We start from the raw sequence: 18,946 nt of genomic DNA on the forward strand, positions 1-18,946 counted from the left end.
TTGCTGGTTCGATTCCCAGTCAAGGCACATGCCTAGGTTGCAGGCCAGCTCCCCAGTCGGGGGCACAGGAGAGGCAATCACACACTGATGTCTCTCTCCCTCTCTTTTTCCCTCCCTTCCCCTCTTCCTAAAAATAAATAAAATATTAAAAAAAAATTCTTCACAAATAGGATGGGAGTTCAGAAACTAGAGAGGCAAAAAGAAAATGCTCACCACATTACTTCAAAGGGCTGTGAAGATTTAATGGGATGATATATGTAAAGTGCTTAGCACAGTGCTGGCATATAGTAAGCATTCAATAAAATTCAGCACTGTTATCATTAACTCAATGAGAGCAATGCACTAATCTCTAGGGATAAAAATAATAGGGCAGGAGTTCTTAAAAAGCTCAGTATTTTAGAGAGTTGGTATGGAGCAAAAAAATATAAAACACTTATAAAACAACGTAATACGTGCTACAACATAGGTATAAAGTGGATGCTCTGGAAAGTAGGGAAAAGAAAAACCAATTCTGCCAGAGTCAGAACAGAGAAATTTGACTGAGTTTTGAAGATTAAAATAACCATCATTAAAGGCTTGGTATATTCGAATTCCTATGATGTGGATAGGTTCAGGATTGTGAAGCATTCTGTATATCATATAAGTGAGTTTTAATTGATCTGAGAGTCACCAAGATTTGGTACAGGATGTGACATAGTTAGATCTGGAGGGAGGAATACCACTCACTCTAGGACTGGTGAAAGAATGAACTAGGATGAGCAGAGGCAATGTTGTGAGTTCAGATAAAAGATGATGGCCTGCTCAAAGGGAAGATGGAAACATCTATATAGGAATAATTTATGACAGAATAAACTGAATTCAGTGACTCCAAAAATTAGGAGTGAGGAAGAGAAGGAGTCCCAGGTAACTTGAAAACCACAACTTGTTGAGACTATTGACTCGTAATACCATACTTATAATAGGATTGATTGGCAAGGAAATCATTTGATGCCATTGGGAGGGAAAAGAGAATGAGTTTCTTCAGGGTGTTTAGCCTGCCTTACTTAGGAGTTGGTAACATAGATGCAGTTGAAGCTGTTAAAGTGGGTATTAACTAGGGAGAATGTAGATACTCTTTAAATGTCTATGATATAGATTTCTGTAAAAATGAAAGAACAAAATTGTGCATATGGTTTCAGAGGGGGGATAGCACAAGGAGACTCCGGGAAGAGTTAAAAATATTTAACAGGTGAGAACAAAGTTGAAAAACCTGTGTATGGAATAAATAACATTTGGCAGCAAATATGACAGTTATAGCCACCATGCTTACCAAGAGTATATGAAGTTTCCCAGAATTATCAATACACTTGCTGTTTGTTCACTTGTCTCATTAAGCAGTGCCTATTATTATTATTATTTAAATGAGTGCCTACCATGTGAATGCCATCATGCTTGACACTTAGGACACAAAGACACACAAGTCCCCTACTCTGCCCAAGGAGCGTACAGTTCAGTTGGAAGATACTTATAAGTAAACTAAAGTAGCAATAATGAAATAAAGTGTTGGAAGATACATGTGCAGTGGGTGTTAAGAGAAATGGGAAAGAGCACCAAATTGCAACTAAGTTTCGGAATAAGGGAATTAGGGAAAATTTTTTGGAGGGGACAAATAGGCTTTGTTCTGAAGGATTAATTGGATTTAACCTGGCAACACTCCAATGTAATAATAGTAATGCTGCTTGTTCTGGACACACGAGCACTTCAGAATGGCCTGAATGTAAAGCACAAAAAAAAATGGAGAAGAGCAGTGGGTAGAAATAAGAGTGGAGTAAGCAAGGCTAAGACAGTGACTCAAAATGCAAGTAATTTCAAAGATGGACAGGTAACATTGTGTGAAGAAGCCTGGTTAGGACAGCTTGATGGGTTTTAGAACAGGGACAGAGTGGGGGAACAATAAAACGGCATTCAAATCTAATTGCATTTTAGCAAAAGATCCCTACTCTGCTAGCCAAAAATAGTCCAAGGATCATGTAAGACATTTTAAGGAGATTGGACTTCATACTAAGGGTAGTGGAATACCACTATAGAAGTTTAAAAAGAGGAGTACATAATCAGACTTTCATTTTGTAAAACACAAACTTCATGGCATTGTAGAGACCAGATTTGAAGTGGACAAGATTGCAGCCTGGAAAACTTAGATTTGGTTAGGTAGCTATAACAGTATGCAAGACCTGATATGACAGTGGCCTGAAATGAGACAATGGTAGTGGCTTTAAAGAGGAATTGGATATGTTAGAGATATATGGAACTAGAACAAAGAGACTCAGTAATGGACTGGAAGTAGAGGACAAAGAAAAGAGAAAAAAAATCACACGTCATTACTCACAATAAACCATATAGGTTTCTATTGGTCTGTCAATGCCTTTTAATCTTACATCCAAAATGAAATCAAAGCAGTGAACCGAAACCCTCCTCTCCTCGTTGTCTTTTTTCCCCCCAATTCGTTTTAAAACCTAGTTTTATGTGTGTAAGATTTACCTCCTGGCAATCTAGAATTAAATATCTGAGATTGCTGTAAATTATTTCCTTTCTTGGTTTCTCTTCCTCTTTCTTACTTCCTTATTTGCTTCATGTTTTATTGTTTTAGTTGTATGCAAAAATATCATAACTTTTCCACCAAAAGAACTGTGGAACATCTGAATATCTGAAACTTCATCAGAATCTGGTCTCGTAGATTGCCTTAAGTCCTCTAGTTGCTACTCAGAAATGTTGAAGAAATAAAATGTACTTGTCATGTGTAGCTTTTTTCAGCAGGCATTTAGCATTATAGTAAATTCCCATTTCATTTTCTTAAAAGAAGATTCTTTTCGTCGTAAAGGCAATGCACGTTTTCACTATGTCATTCAATTTTGCATAGCTACTTCATATCTACCGGTGATTTTCAAATATGACTCACCGGTGTGTCGTTTACAGAAACAGTAAAATTTAAGCGACAGACAAGATCGGAGCTTTAATAAGTAAATGGGGTGGGGAGTGGCGGATTCTAAAGAAATACAAAATTTTAATCTCAGAACCCCTGCTCCGAAAAGCAGAATCCCAAATTGGTAGCGCAGGATGGTTGCTTCCTTCACCGGCAGCCCAGCCCAAGTCAACTTGGACTGTAGGTAAGTTTGCCGTGTTCTTCCCTCTGCAACAACACCGCCTGGTTTCCGCCCGCCCTTGAACAACTCGGGGTCCTTGCCCCCTCATTGAACAGCGTTCTCCCTCCCTGAATTGATTCTGCTTGTTACGGGTCTGGACAGTCACCGCCTGCAGCTCGGAGAGGACTTGCTCTGCAGGGCTGAAAACAGTAACAGCTGCGGATGCCGTTTCGCAGGGGAAGCACTAGAACTCCTGTCCAGGCCAGCCTCCGTCCCTCCTTGCGCCACAGCCCCCACCCCAAGCCCGAAGGCATTGCTCCGCTCTGCAGAGCCAGAGGAGGGGCGGGGCGGCCCCGGGCTCCGAACGTTCCCGCCCCGGGCTCGGAGCGTTCCCTCCCCGGAGCGCGTCCTTGCACCTCCCCGCGCCCGGCCGGCCCGCCCCGGCCCGCGGCGCCCCCGCCCCCTCGGGCGCTCCGTAGCCGTGACGTGCACGCGGCGGGGCCGGGAACTCGGTGGGGCGCTGGCGGGCGGGTGGAGACGGACCCGGCATCTGTCCGAGCAGGAAGCAAGTAGGAACCTGGTCGCCGCCTCCTCCTCCCCGAGCCTGTGCTCGCCTGCGTCGTCGCCTTTTTTCCCTCACCTCATCACCTCTCTCACCCCGCCCACCAGCCTCACCGGCGACAGGTAGATCCGCCACCGCGCACCTGCCGTCGTGTCTGCACTGGTGAGTGTCCCGGAGCCTCTTCTGCGGGGCATCAGCGCTGGGGCCTCGCTTCCCCTGGCTCTGCTTCGAGGCCTCCCTCGGGTCGATCAGGTGGCCGACGGCTCGTTTCACCTCCCGTGGACTCGGGTGGGTGAAGCAGGTGATGGGTCGGCCCGGGCGGCGGCGGCGTTGGCGGCGGCGGCTTACAGTAGCACAGGGCTTGTTCTCATTTCCACCGGACAATGAGAGTCTCCTTTCATGGGTTTATCATCACCAAGGTACCTTTGTGTATCTTCTCTGGCTCCCAGGTAGAAGCGGAGCACTCAGGTGTCCAACTCTGATTTGGACACTCGGCGATAGCTTTCTCTTTCGTAAACAAGCTTACAATTCAGTGCAGAAGTAGTGTCGTTTGTTCTGGGATGTGAGGATCGGCTGCTACCACTAGTAGTTTAATCATGTAGGAGACCAGGCTGGGACTGTCTGGATCTGTATTTTTAGTCTTTAGGTGGTCCATTACTTTGAGTATGTTAATTTGTGTGTGTAACTTAACAAGAGCTTTTTGTATTTGTTAATTTTCAAAACTCCTTAAAACAATTACAATGCTTAATTCTGGGGTTTTAAGTAGGAAATCATTTGCTAGGGTTATATCTAGACCATCCATGTGAGAAATATTAACATTCAGTTTCAGAAACATGTTACATTTTAAAGTTTGTGATGGAGGAACACTTTGATCAGATGCACAGGTATTAGTGAAGAACTAGGAACACTGCCCCAACTTAATAGACTGCTGTCCATGCAAAATTAAAATTTCATTTGTTTTTATGTTGTGATGGTATAGATGCAGTATATAGTCAGGGTTAGAGAGTTTTAAAAATTAAGATTTAGCTGACACTATTCACACCATAAAATGTGAATCTTGAACTTGAGCTAGTAATGGTCATGGTCAAAGGTTGGCAGCAAAACCGCGTTTCTGTACAAATTAACTAAACTCCGTAGATGTCTTGGGTTGTGGTTTTCCAATGGAAAATTGTTTAGTGAAAAAATTATCTTAGTTTCTTTTATCATTCACTTTAGACACACCACAAACTGAGCTGTAGCCAGAGCTTAAAACAATGCAACTGTTCAAAATAACTCATTGACTTTTAAATATCCAGCTCATTTTAAGTATTTTCAGGTTGCGCAGGAATTACATGCACAGTGGTAAACAGAACTCACTTTAATCTTACGCAGATTTGCCCGTTGCATTTTTTTGTTCTATGTGACATGCCATTTATTGTTCTCCTAGCTTTTTGTGTTACATTGTTGGCAAAAACTAATTTTTAAAGGGAGTAAGTAACAAAAGTGTTGAATGACTTTTAAGAAAAAATTATCATGATTAAAAACTAAATATCTAATACTTACAATTATGTGTAACAAATATGTTTTTTATTAGTGTGTACAAATATAAGTAAGAAAAATGTAAGAAGTTATTGCAATATTTAATGTAAATTAATACAAGGTATTAAAAAAGATAATAAATCATGACCCACGAGGTTTATATGAAATGGATTTTTTCCCTCTGTTTATGTTTATGTGGTCAAGTTTTAAAATAACAGTGGCCAGGAAATCTGAGAGAGGCTGAAGTCTCTTTTCTCATCCTGTTGTGACTTTGCCTGGAGACTGTGGTGTATCATGTAGCCCATTGTTTAGATAACTGGGCTGTCTCTGGGTTCTAAAATGCAACTTTCTTCAGAAAGTTTTAAAACCTTTGACCATGGAAACACCCAAAACATTTTTTTTAATTACTCAGTTTTCACTGTTGATAATTGAAGCTCCATCTTAGATATGTAAAATTTCAGTTTTAAAAAGATTTCCAATCTTTGTGAATTTTTCATTTCTTATATTAAAACATTTGAAGTAAAAGACTGAAAAAAAGCATTACAACTTTTATGAATTTTATACAATTTAATTATGAGTCCCTTAATTAGATACTTCATAATTTGTGAACTGGCCCTTCAGTAGTATTTATTAGGCATTTGCCATAATCAGAACACTGAAGGACTTGATCTCCAAAATAATTTAAGGTGGGTAGTCTTGTCATTTTACACAGGGGGAAATTTAGGCTTAGCGAGTTAAATATTTGCTCAAGGTCATATAGTTCTAGGACAAAGTCTGGATTCACACCAAAGTCTTATGACCTTGAGACCACTGTCCTTTCCAGAAGACCGGGTTACGTACTTTGATCTCAGTTCATTTGCTGGAATGTTCAAGTAAACCTGCAGAACCTGATACTGTGTTAAAGAATGTAGCTTGAAGTTTGAAGAAAGCATGCAGGAGTGAGGATGAGATAGGCCATGAATGTAGTTTTGGAACTAATTTTTAATTCTGTATCTGTTTCTTCATTCTTAAGATGACAGCCTTGAACACTGATGTGATGTTGCTTTATCATTTCTGATGTAAATTCCAGAATATTATACATATTGTGCACTTTCTACTTTGGTGGATTTATAGGAACTAGAATTAGGCTGTAATGTAACACTGGCTTTCATTGTAGTTAAAAGGAATAGTATAATGCTACTGGTTAGGAAAGAACTTAAAAGTTTTCCTCATGAGACAGATTGTCGCCTGTAAATGCAGTATCTGTCTTTTAAATGTTAACTAACTGTAATCCTAGGGGGGAAAGAACTTGTTTTCAGGTTATGATTAAATTGGCACCTGTACTATTTGCACAGTTTCTTTTTCTTTTCTTTTCTTATGGCCTATGTTTATTTCAGAATGTTCCTTGAATTATAATAAATATAAAGGTCAGAAATGAGCACATGAAGTCCATCTTTTGTAACAAAGTAGGAGTCATTTCAGCTATAGGATGTAGTTGGGTAAATGATAGGAAGAAAAATGATAGGAAGGCTGAGTTGGGTAACTACTTTTACAGGTGTTTTGTTATTTGGTTTGAACTATTAAGAATTTTGCATCTTAAGGATACCCAACTGTATCTTGATATCACAAGAATATTCAACTGTAAATACAAAACCATCATCCAATGGCTTAATATAAATTATTAATGGATGATCTGTAAGACACCTGTGTGTGTGTATAGCTAATCAAGAACTAACTAAAGTTAAATAAGCTTAAAATTTTACTTTAGAAGCATTATAGTATGTGCAGATAATCTTAACATACAAGTATTAGACTTTTTTTATTTATGGTTTTAAAAAATAAACTTTTTTCTTATTATTATAAGAATGACATAATGGTTTGAGAAATTACCACAAGTCCTCTAAAAGTTCTCCCTCTGAGTACTGAAGCATAGGAAGTAAAACTGGAAGAACAAATCTGGCATCTTTAGAAGTCTTACTTCAGTGTTACAGAGAAGGGCAGTCCTTTCCTTTGCAGAAAGTACGTGCGTCTCCAGTGAAACCAAAATACTGAAGCACATTCCTTGGGTGATATTCACATAGGTTAATAGTCACATTACACACTAAATAATGTACACAAAGGAAGGTGATGTTTCTGGCAATACTACAGGCATCTTTTAGGTGTGTTAGTAACTTGTTATTTTATTTGAAAGTAACCTGCTGCTTAAACTTCACAAGGTAAGGGTAAGGTATTGCATATAGCAGAATCTAAAATTTTTATTATATGTGAATGAGCATCTTTTTCAACAAATATTTATTAAGGGCCTACTGTGTTTGCAGTATGACTATAGGTGGGAACTGCATCTTTCCTGTACTGGCAGACCTTTGATCTAGGAAATAGAAAGAGTGGCAGAGACATAAAAAGGAAGATAAATAAAACATCCATTTAAAATCTGAAGATGTTTATGTCAAAGGTTAACATACCTTTTTATAGTACTTTTTTATCTTGGATATTATTTTATGTATATTCGGTCCTTAGAAGCAGATTTGGTAAACTTATTTTTAAACTGCAGATGAGTAAATGGAGACAAAAATTAGTACCTGTTCAAGGTCACAAATGTGGCTGCTTAGAAGTATAGCTGAGAATGGAACTTGTACCTGTGTATTCCCATAGTAGATCTCCTCCTCCCCCAGTTCTCCATCTCCGAGATGTTAGGGTTAGTTTCTCAGCAGTGCTTATTTCACTTTATAGCTTTAATTCGGGTGGTTCAGGAAATTCTGAAAAGTCAGTGTCACTAAAATGATAATTGTTAAATAGTTTTTTTTAAATGTAAGATAGAAGATGAGCATGATGTATTATTATGGAACCACTTTAACATTTTAATAGAGTAATGGAGCCAGGGTTGCTAATTAATTTTTCTAGTTGAAGAGTTTTTAAAGAAAAGTCAACAGTTAAAAAGAAGGAAGAAAAATGATCTGGGGGAATTTTGAAGATACTGTACAGGTTATTGGAGTGTTGGATTTGAACTGATGATTATCCCTGTTTTTGTAAAGATTCACTAATGAACTATGGTGTGTCTGCATTGGTACCTTTATACCTTCATTTATTTAACAAATATTTGAGTCTCTACCGTGGGCCAGGCATAGTTCAAAGTGCTGATGACACGGTGATACATTAAGACTAATTTCTTGTACTAGGTGGCATTTTATTGTTGTTTGGAATTAAGTTAATTATAGGCTCTTTATACTAGGATGTAATCAACAGGGCTGACTTTAAAGTTGAGAAATAGACTTATCAAAGTGGTAAAATTTCAGGGCTACTAGAAGACTCATTTACTCTAAAATACTCTTTTCTGGGCTTTCAGTCCACTGAGTTACAGCACTGTTAGCAATCTACTCCTGAAAACAAGAGTGTGTTCTATCTTCTGTCATAGTCACAGGAAACAGAACTGAGAGAAAATAAATGAGACCTCATACTGATATGTTGAATTTTGTAAGAGAGGTGGTGGCAAAGTAATTTTAATAGCAGCTGTTGATCATTGAGCTCTTGATATGTGACAGGTTCTATGTCAAACAAGCACTTGAATTCATTAGCTCAGTTAATCACTATGTCATTTCAGTGGATTTAGCATTATGATCCTCATTTTACAGACTTGAAAACTGAAGCACAGAGATGTGAAATTTGCTCAAGCGCACAGCCAATACTTGGATCTGGAATTTGGATCCCTTATAGTACTTAGCATTTAGCAGGTACTCATGTGGAGAAAGTGCTGGTATATATACAGACTTATACAATGCTACCACGGTGTGGTGGCATACCATGTAGGTGGAAGGCCTGGGTGAGTGCGTGATGGGTGGGGAGAGTCAGGAGAGCTTGTTGAGTGAGTGGTTGGAGTTGAGGGGTGGGAGGGTATAGGGAGGGTTATTGTTTGCCTAGCTGCTTGGCCCTCAGGTTTAATCCTCCTTAAATGCACAAATGCTTGTTTGTCCAGCTCCTGGGTAAGAGGACAGGCAGACTTGAGGTAATCCTGGTTTTGCCACTCATTACCTTTGGTCAGATTAGTTTCTCTGGGCTTCACTTTTCTAATTTGTAAAATGGAAGCAACAGTATTACCTACCTGGTGTGGTTCTTGTGAGTATTGAATTAGATAATATTACGTGTAAAGGACATATCACATTGACATTCAGTAAGTGCATTATTATTGTTACTATGGTTTTTTCTTGCCATGTTTAATGGAATATTAATTCAAAAGGTAAAAAAGCAATATAGTGGAGATTTGGTTGGAATCTTGAAATTGGCTAGTTTTTAGTAGTTCTGAATTTAGGTGTGCATCAGAATTACCTGGGGAACTAAGAAAACACATATCAGAGAGATATGGGTGGGGTCTGAGTGTTAGCATTTTAACAAGCTTCTTGGTTGATTGACTTGCACACCAAAATTTGAGAACTACTGGTTTAAACCTTTTTTCATCCTGTGCTTAGGGTGGACTTCAACAATAACAATAAAAAATTGCTTGGACTAACCAGGGTTATGGTAGATGGAAGTAAATTATGTCGATTACCAGATTGTCTTCATTGATTTTTTTTCCTTTTAAGTATATTTGAGGCTTATAGCATTTATCTTTTTTTTTTCTGATTTAATAAATCAGAAAATGATTCAAAATGTACAGCTTGTGGGACTTGTTATTCATGCATCTTCACCAACAGCTGGGGCATCCCCACCTTTGGTGTTTCTGGTGTAAATTACTTGAGCTCTGTGCTTTGAAACTAGTTTAATAAGTCCTTTACTAAGGAGCTCCTGAAAGGCTGCCCTGGCCAAGGAACCGCAGATCTTCAGTTGCTCAGAGACAACAGCCGGGGGTTATAAGCTTGTAGTTGGGAACTTCCTTACACAGTTTGTCGTATGTTGCTTTGTCAAACAAGACTAGGTTATTGAGTTTGTCCCGAACTTTGCCTTTGGACCACTTCTTCTTTTTGGCCTTGCCCCCAGAGTTGTTCACTGGGTCTTTATCTTTCTTGACTGACTTTCCAGCATCTTTCTTCTTCTTGTCGTCCTTGGGCGGCATAGCGAAAGTTCTGGAGCAGCTGCTACCACCCTTTCCTGAGAAGATGTCGGACGAAAAGCAGCATTTATCTTGAAAGAACAATGCAGTATTAAATTGCACACCCAAATTTAATTGTAATAAATATTTCAACTTATTAACCAGCTTCATGTGGAAGTAAGCTAATTATATTTAATTTTTAAACAACTATATAGAATGCAATGATATATAAATAGTGCTCATATAGATCTTAAGACCTTTTGAAACTTTTTAATAGGATTTCTTTAGATAATGGACTGTTTTTGAATAACCAGTCTTGGTATTTGTTAGCTGCATCAAGCAAGGTCCCAGCAAAAAGAAATTTCATCCTTGATGGTGCAAATGAAGAAATTATAGAGATTAGGGAACAAACAAGGGGTGGTGAAGCACCCAAAGAATAGCGACAGCAAGAAGCCCTTAATTCTCCAGAGATTACAGGAGCAGAGAACTGACATTGTGGAGGAGGGCCCTGGGGAGCTGTGGCTTTGAGGAAGGCAGGCAGGCAGGGAAGGAGGAGAAGTTCCCTGATCTCTCTTCCCTTTGTCTTTAGGTCTCTGCCAGAGACTTCTGTTTCTTTTTTAATTTAATTTTATTTAAATAAATTTACTTATTTATTTATTATCCTCACCCCAAAACATGCTTATTGATTTTAGAGGGCAAGAGAGGGAGAGAGGGAAGGAGAGAAACATGGATGTGCGAGAGAAACATCAATCTGCTGCTTCTTGCATGCACATTAACTAGGGACCAAACTAGGCATGTGCCCTGCCTGACTGGGAATCAAACCTGTGATCTTTCCGTTTACTGGACAATGCTATAATCAACAGAGCCACACTTGCCAGGGCTGACTTTCATTTCTAGAACCCAGTTGGGTAGTGTAAGTCATGATCTATGCAGGCTCATCCTCCCTAGGCAGAGCAGAGCAGAGCAGAGCAGAGCAGAGCCGAGAAGGGATTTGGAGGTGTTGTGGAGCAAGTGGAAAATAACTGGGGCATTGATTAGAACCTTTGGGAATTAGCATTTACTTGGTGCATTTAAAACAGCTTTTAGCATTGTGATACATCTGCAAAATTCTTGAGACTATTTTTCCATTATATGCTTTTTAAAAACTGATTTTGAGAGAGAGAAGAGGAGAGATTTGTTGTTCCGTTTATTTATGCATAGATTGTTTGATTCTTGTACGTGCCCTGGTTGGGGATCTGAACCAGCAATCTTGGTGTATGGGGTCGACACTAACCAACTGAGCCTCTCAGCCAGGACTTTATATGTGCTTTTAGAAAATAGTTTATTCACTTTTTCATTTAATCAAAAAATTATTTTGGTAACGTTTGGTGATCTATATAACCCAAATGAGAAACATAATTTAGGTTTGTTAACAAGGTGCACTTTTCTTAATATATTGTTAGGCCTTAATGAGGTTTTCTGCAATATTCTTTATTGGGTAGTTGTGGTTTGATAGAATCACTTTTTCATTAAAAAATATTTTAATGACTATGTTTCAAAAATTCTGGCTAGAATAATCCTTTACTTTCTGGAATTTATTATATTCACTTGGATTCTCTTTTTTTTTAAAGATTTCATTCATCTATTTTTAAAGAGAGGGGAAGAGTGGGAGAAAGAGAGAGAGAAACATCAATGTGTGGTTGCGCCTTGCGTGCCTCCAACTGGGGACCTGACCCACAACCCAGGCATGTGCCCTGATTGGGAATTGAACCAGCGAACCACTGGTTTGCAGACTGGCACTCAATCCATGGAGCCACACCAGTCAGGGCTCACTTGGACTCTTGATAGCAAAAAAAAAAAAAAAAAAAGGAAAGAAAAGAAAAAAGCAGAATACAGGCTTGATGTAGTAAATAAGACGATTATGAAATAATTGTTCTTCCTCCCCCAGCTCTTATAAAGACATTAAATTTCTGTATAAATCTGTTGCAATTTGCTGTTATTCAGCTGTCTTTTGTTAATGCTTATTTGATCTAGTTAATGTGAATTTTTGTTAAAAGTCTAAATCCATGCTCTTTATTATGGACAGATTCCTGAAGATTACAAAAGAAAGGGATTTCTCTCCTTAAAGAGATGTGACATTTCCTAGTATATGAGCAGTACTCTCCCCAAAACAATTAGATTATGGTTTGTCTTTTCTTCTCTTGAGGGTTCCAGGGAAAAAGAAGTACAAGATTTTACTCAGCAGCTGGGCTGGGTCTTGTTCACAGCTTCCAGAAAAGGAAGAACTGTATTGTCTGGGGCTGAGCAAATTAATCAAATAACAACCACCTGTCTATGAGACGTTAACATACAAATGAAGGATACTTCTAGATGGAAATGTTATAATTGGGTCAATTTTTTTTGAACAAATAATGTTTTTCATCTTGTCTTTAGAAGAGTATGGGGGTATGGGGAAGCAGGTTTAGAGTAAACCAGTATTTTATTTTTCTTTCGGGCAGCAAAATTATGCTCAGAGAGTAATTTTGTCTTTGCCAGCAATTTATTTAACTCAGGTTCACCGTGAATTTCATAAGCCAATAGCATACAAGATAATGCCTTTTTTTTTTAAACTATAGTCGTTGACATACAATAATATATTAGTTACTGGTGTACAGCATAATGATTCAGCATTTATGTACCTTATAAATTGATCACTACAAATCTATTAACCATCTGTCACCATACAGTTATAATGATATATTGATTATATTCCCTATACTGTACATTACATCTCTGTGACTTATTAGGATAATAGTAAGCCAGTAATGTACTCCAAAGCAATGATAGATAGTTACACTGTTGTTCCAGGCAAGGGGAGATGAAAGGAATAAAGTCCAAATTTAGATTAGGTGTACCTTTTTACATGAGTAGGCACTCAGAAGAGAGTCCTGGGCCAGTGGAGAGCTGACACCCCACTGCTGTTGTAGCTAGAGCACGTTGCTAGGGAACCATACTCCCTGTAGATGAGCCATATGATGATCTTCGCTGGGGCTGCTTCTCTGCTTTCACCACTGTCTAGGAGGAATCGCCTGACCCAGACAGGAGCTAATACCCCAGTGGTCTTCAGGAGAGCTGTTTATGTCAGCAAAGTGACACCTTGCCCAGACCCAAACACTCCAATAGTCATCACAAATTCTCATTGTAGTCTGAATATCCCCTTGCCATAGTTATGTCTCTACATGTTCTTATCCATAAGCCCTGAGTGGAACCCCTCAGCAGCTAAGCTATTGAGTGATAATCAGTAGTAATTAACGGATAGGTGGTGACATCCTGACGCAGCTTACTTCATTCTTCTGTCAAAACAACTTCTAAAAAGCTTTTCTTTGTCTTGTCATAAACAAGTGCATTAAAACAACTCTATTTAAGTTGTAAGCAAGTGAATTTGAAATGATATCAAACTCATACTCTGCAACCAAATATCACCTGTGCTTGGGAATCATACGTTTAGATATTTTCTCTGTAAGTGGGCTTTTTTTTAAAGGAGAGATTTCAAACTTTTGTGGTAACTTCTAAAAACATATTGTTCATTTTGATTTGACACTGATAGAATTAGTATCCCATGAGATAGAATTGAGGCTGTTGGATTTTCCATGTTGTGCTCTTTGAATTTCCCTGATTTGAGGATTGAGTTATTCCAGAGAGAGCTTTTCTCTGGTTCCTGGTGTTTTTTTTTCTAAAATTAGATGAAATAGCTGTGTTTTGGTTTGTGGGCATGATTTGCTGTCTGTTATCCTTTTGGTATTTTTGGGAAGAACAAAGTGTATGAATATATATGTGTTTTGAAGAGGAATGTATTAGTTTCTGTGCTTTTCCTGTCATTGTTGACTTGAAGATGACAAGAGCAAGATGACTGATGTATCTGTTATGCTTGTGCTTGATGTTTCAAACAAAACTATGGTGTTTGTTGACCATTGAGATAATGGAGACAACAGCTGAGTGTAAAGTGTAAAACTAGTTATCATGTACTCGATGGCTAATTGAGGAAGTTTATGTTAGTTTGAAGATTTTCTGTCAGGTGTGGCGGTGAGGGGAGAGGACGAAAGGAATCTGATGAGTTGGACTATATGACCAGATTTTGCTACAGATGTTTTAAAAACCAGAGAAAAATTATTTCAGTTAGAATTTTGTATTTCATAGAGATACATTTTACTGATAAGTTTGCTTTTTTTGAAGGGGTGCAGGATAAATTAGGAATGTTGAAACCACTTGTTTATTTTTTTTATAATTCATTTCCCATTTTTTGATTTAATCTTTATTGTATTTTTCCCATTTTCATTTAGTCCTCCTTAGGCCCTCCTCCTTCCCTCAGCAATCACCATAGGTTGTGTTCCATGTTCATGAGTCCTTTTTCCTTTTTGGTCAGTCCCACCTTTAATTTGGTGACTTGAATGAATTACTAGCAAAAACCGAGATAGCCTGATGGCTACATACAGGATGTTAGTGTGTCAGTAAATCGGCTATTATTTATTAAAGGTGTACTTCTGGAACTGGTCCAGAATCTAATGGACTTTGCTTGTGTTCTCTAGGATTGTACTATCTGGCATGAAACATTGACAAAGGTTACTATTTTCAGTACATGTAGACAGCTGAGTAGGTCATCAAGATTTAATAGTCAAAGGTTTATGCCTCTGGTTGGGAGGTGGTAGTATATTATAATGATGGATTAAATGAGTGATCCAAAATGACTCTTAAAACAGTACAATTCCAATAATTCTTGAGGGCCAGTGATGTGCCACCACTTTGAGTGTTTTAAAGGCATTTTCTCATTTAATTCTAATGTTGACCTTGTGAGGTAGTTCTTATTATCTCATTTTACTGCTGAGAGGTCTTAACTGACTTGCTAAGGTGGTATGGTGGTGAGGGGAGAGGTCTTCAGGTGATCTGGATCCAGTGCCTTTGCTTTGTGTGTTCTTTTAAACACTCAAAGTTTTGAAAATCCCTTCAGGATTAATTTGTTCTGTCTTTCTGTGTCTAAGCCAGGATGATAACATCATGACACTCTTGCAGCTGTTGTCTGCTTTCAAGTCTAAGGTAGACACCTCTTCTGTGGTATACCCTCTTTTGTCCTCACCCTTCGATTTCTGGTCTTCACAGTGCTCCAGCCTCCCCTGCGCTGGTGAGAGAAGGGAGACCTGCTGGCATGTAGAGTCTAAACCATTCCTTATAGTTTTTAAACCCCATAACAACTACCCATTTTAATTCATGCTTTATAAATTTGCTTTAAACGAACACATTCTTGTAAAGTTTTAATTGAATAAACAAAGCATTCAATTGTAATTTTGTATTACCCTGGGAAAATACATATTTATTTAAAGGAGCCCAATAGTGATTTATTTTGCAAAGGGAAGAATCTTTTTGTAAAACAAATGATTGTTTTCTAAATTAAACTAATAAATATGGGTCTCTCACATATTACCTTTACATAAACATAGGTCTGCTATATACTCACTTCATATAAATATGCCTAAATTAAGTTTGAGCTCATATTTTGCTTGATATTACTAATAAAAAGGAATTGGATAATAGGGCATTTTTTTCTTAAATAAATGCTGTTGGATTTGCACTAAAATGTACTTTAGTAGGTTGTCTACACCAAGAATAATCTTTTAAGTGATAGATTGAGGTCTAATATATAGAACAATAGTAAACTGTTTTTGTCATAAAATTTGTTAGGTAAATGCTAGAGTTCTGTTGAAATGCTTAAACCAGTGTTTTAGACTATTCTGAAATAAATTATCTGAAAATAACATGAATTTTAGAGAGATAGCTTACTAAAAATTGTGGTTGAAAGGAGACAAACCTTTGTTTGGAAAACATACTTTCACTTAGTCCTGGGTAAAATAGTTATTTCTTGTATCTAATAACCATGCTAATGAGGCTGTGGGCCCAGATTCATTGTGATCTGTTTTCTTCCCCTAAACACTCAACAGAGACTACTCTGTAACCTTCTGATTAATAGATCCAGTGGCCTCATTTAGATTATTATTATTTTCCAACCTCTTCAGCTCTTGACCAACTAATTCTCCTATAACTCTCTCCTCTTTGCTTCTGTGGTCATGCACTCTCTCAGGTCTTCCACTTTTTCCTTTTTGATTTTAACAGCTTAATTTTCTCTGCCTGTGCCTTTACTGTTCATGTCTCATAAATCCTGTACTTTGCACTTTACTCACTCTGTTCTTATTTTTGGTAATTTTATTAGCCCTGTGGTTCCACTCTTATTCGTATGCAGATTTCCCCCAAATTTTCTTTCTGTATCATCTTGACAAACATTTCTCAACTGATACTATACAGCAGTGATTTTCAGCCAGTCTGCCACAAGAATTTTTACAACATGCAATACCTGACTATTTAGTTAGGGGCACTGACCTCTTTTTCCCTTAGATTGCCAACTGAAAAAAAAAAAAAAAAAAAAAGACAACATCCAACATAACAATAATTGTCTGGTTTGCATGAATCAGAATTATACCTTTTTTTGTCAGATTGGCAAAAAATATATTTTTTGTCATGCCTCAGAATTTTAGTAATTAGTTTATATGTGCTATGAGATGAAAAAGATTGAAAATTGCTGCTCTACAGACATCTTAAAATGTCACATATTCCCATTATATCCATTTCCCTTTAGAAACTTGTGTTTCTTCTGTTTCCCTTATGATAGTCTCATTACCCTAGTTGTTCATGCTGAGAACTTTCACTTTTTCCCTCCTCACTTGCTTTGTCAGTTGCTAAACTGTCCTTTGCTTTTGGAAGATCGTCTTTCTCTTTCCACCCCCTCTGATTGAAGCAGGCCTTATTACTTTTCCTTCTACACACATCTCCCTATCTTTGGTTCTTTTCCTCAACGGACAGTCTATCCTGTGCATTGATTGCCATTAGGATTATATTTCAAAGTAGATATCTGATGGTAATATTCTCTAGCTCAGTAAGAATCCATATTAATCCTTCCTTAATAGATTTTAAATCCAGACTTTTATTGTGGGGTTTGAAACCCTATGTGGCCTAATCTCTTGGCCCACTTTTCAACCTCAGCACTTGTCACTCTTCTGCCATTGTACTAGGCTCTAGCCCTGTTTACCTATTCCCCAAACATGTCCCCATTCTCTCATCTCTCTAGTCTTATTTAGACAGACCTTTGTCTGGAATGTACTTTCTTTAGTCAGCTTTACTCATCTTTCAGGATCTGCTTAAAAAAATCTTTCAAAGTGGCTTTCCCAAATTTACTTGTTTGGAGTTACACCTGTATTATAATACAGTATTCCCTCACTTATCGTGGGTATTAAGTTCTAGACCCCCCCCCCCCCGTGATAGGTGAAAATCCACGAAGTAGGAACCTTACATTTATTTTAGTATTTATATATATTTTAAGGCTTTATAAACCCGCACACTTATAAACCGTTCCCAGTCCCTTATTAACCACTCCCATTCCCATATTAACCTTTTCCACACTTTCATAAACACTACTTATGTTCTTAAACATGTTCTACACTCTTAATCCTACATAAGTTTAACAACATACATATACAGTACCGCAAAATCCTGTGATATAGTGAAAAATCCGCGATAAATAATTAAATATAATATTTTTAAAAATCCCGCGATACAGTGAGGCCATGATAAGTGAACCGCGATATAGAGGGGACTACTGTATTTATCATAGGTTATGTGATGTCTATGTTCTTTCATTTTCCCCCAACTCTCACTAGATTGTGAATGACTAAGAGAGTGTGAATTGCCTAGCAATAGGGTTGATAAATTTTTTTTTTTTTTTAAAGATTTTTTTTTTACTTTATTTTTAGAGAGAGGGGAAGGAAAGGAGAAACATAGGAGAGAAACATCAATTTGTGGTTGCCTCTCACACGCCCCCATTCAGGGACCAGGCCTACAACCCAGGCATGTGCCCTGACTGGGAATTGAACCAGTGACCCTTTGATTCGCAGGCTGCAGTTCAATCCAGTGAGCCACACCAGCCAGGGCTGATAGAGTTTTCTTTATTTTTAAGTGTATTTTATGATTATGTTGCCATAGTAGTCCCCAAATATTTTCCCTTTGCTCCCCTCCACCCAGTATCCCCCTTCCCTCCAGCAGTCCCATCCCTCTTAGTTCATGTCCATGGGTCGTGCATATACGTTCTTTGTCTTTACTCTTTTCTATATTATTCTTAACTTCCCCCTGCCTATTTTGTACCAACCAGTTATGCTTCTTAACCCCTACACCATTTCCCCATTTTTCCCCTCCCCACTCCCAGCTGATAATGATCCCTGTACCTATGATTCTCTTTCTATTCTGGTTTGCTTAGTTGGATTTTGTTTTTATGTTTTAGATTCAGTTGTTGATAGTAGTGAGTCTGTTGTCCTTTTAATGTTCATAGTTTTGATCTTCTTTTTCTTAAATAAGTCCCTTTAACATTTCATATAATAATGGTGATAATGAACTCTTTTAGCTTTACCTTGTCTGGGAAGCACTTTATCTACCCTTCCATTTTAAATGATAGCTTTGCTGGATAGAGTAATCTTTGCTTTTTATCACATTGAATACTTCTTGCCAGTCCCTTCTTACCTGTAAAATTTCTTTTGAGAAATCAGCTGATAGTCTTATAGGCACCCCTTTGTAGGTAACTCTTCTTTTCTCTTACTGCTTTTAAGATTCTTTCTTTATCTTGAACCTTTGGCATTTAATTATGATGTGTCTTAGTGTGGTCCTCTTTGGGTCTAGCTTGTTTGGGATTCTCTTTGT

At 37.9% G+C, this 18,946-nt stretch overlaps 1 protein-coding gene and 1 pseudogene across 6 annotated transcripts in view; one reads left to right on the forward strand and one right to left on the reverse strand.

Annotated features, from left to right (window-relative positions):
* The first annotated feature begins 3,637 nt into the window (after window positions 1–3,637).
* The window catches only part of MYO6 (myosin VI), a 142,502-nt gene continuing 127,193 nt past the window's right edge, over window positions 3,638–18,946 (forward strand). For 3 of the 6 annotated variants that reach the window (XM_090282678.1, XM_090282680.1, XM_090282679.1), the window contains exon 1: window positions 3,638–3,843. The gene's annotated coding sequence lies outside the window, so the exon portion shown is untranslated. The remainder of the gene's footprint in view (window positions 3,844–18,946) is intronic. The other 3 variants (XM_090282681.1, XM_090282682.1, XM_090282683.1) reach the window with 1 other exon arrangement.
* On the reverse strand, window positions 9,827–10,240 carry LOC150007337 (small ribosomal subunit protein eS25 pseudogene; annotated as a pseudogene).

Source organism: Furipterus horrens, unplaced genomic scaffold, assembly GCF_987537825.1.
Source record: "Furipterus horrens unplaced genomic scaffold, mFurHor1.1.pri manual_scaffold_6, whole genome shotgun sequence".
Classification (NCBI taxonomy): domain Eukaryota; kingdom Metazoa; phylum Chordata; class Mammalia; order Chiroptera; family Furipteridae; genus Furipterus; species Furipterus horrens.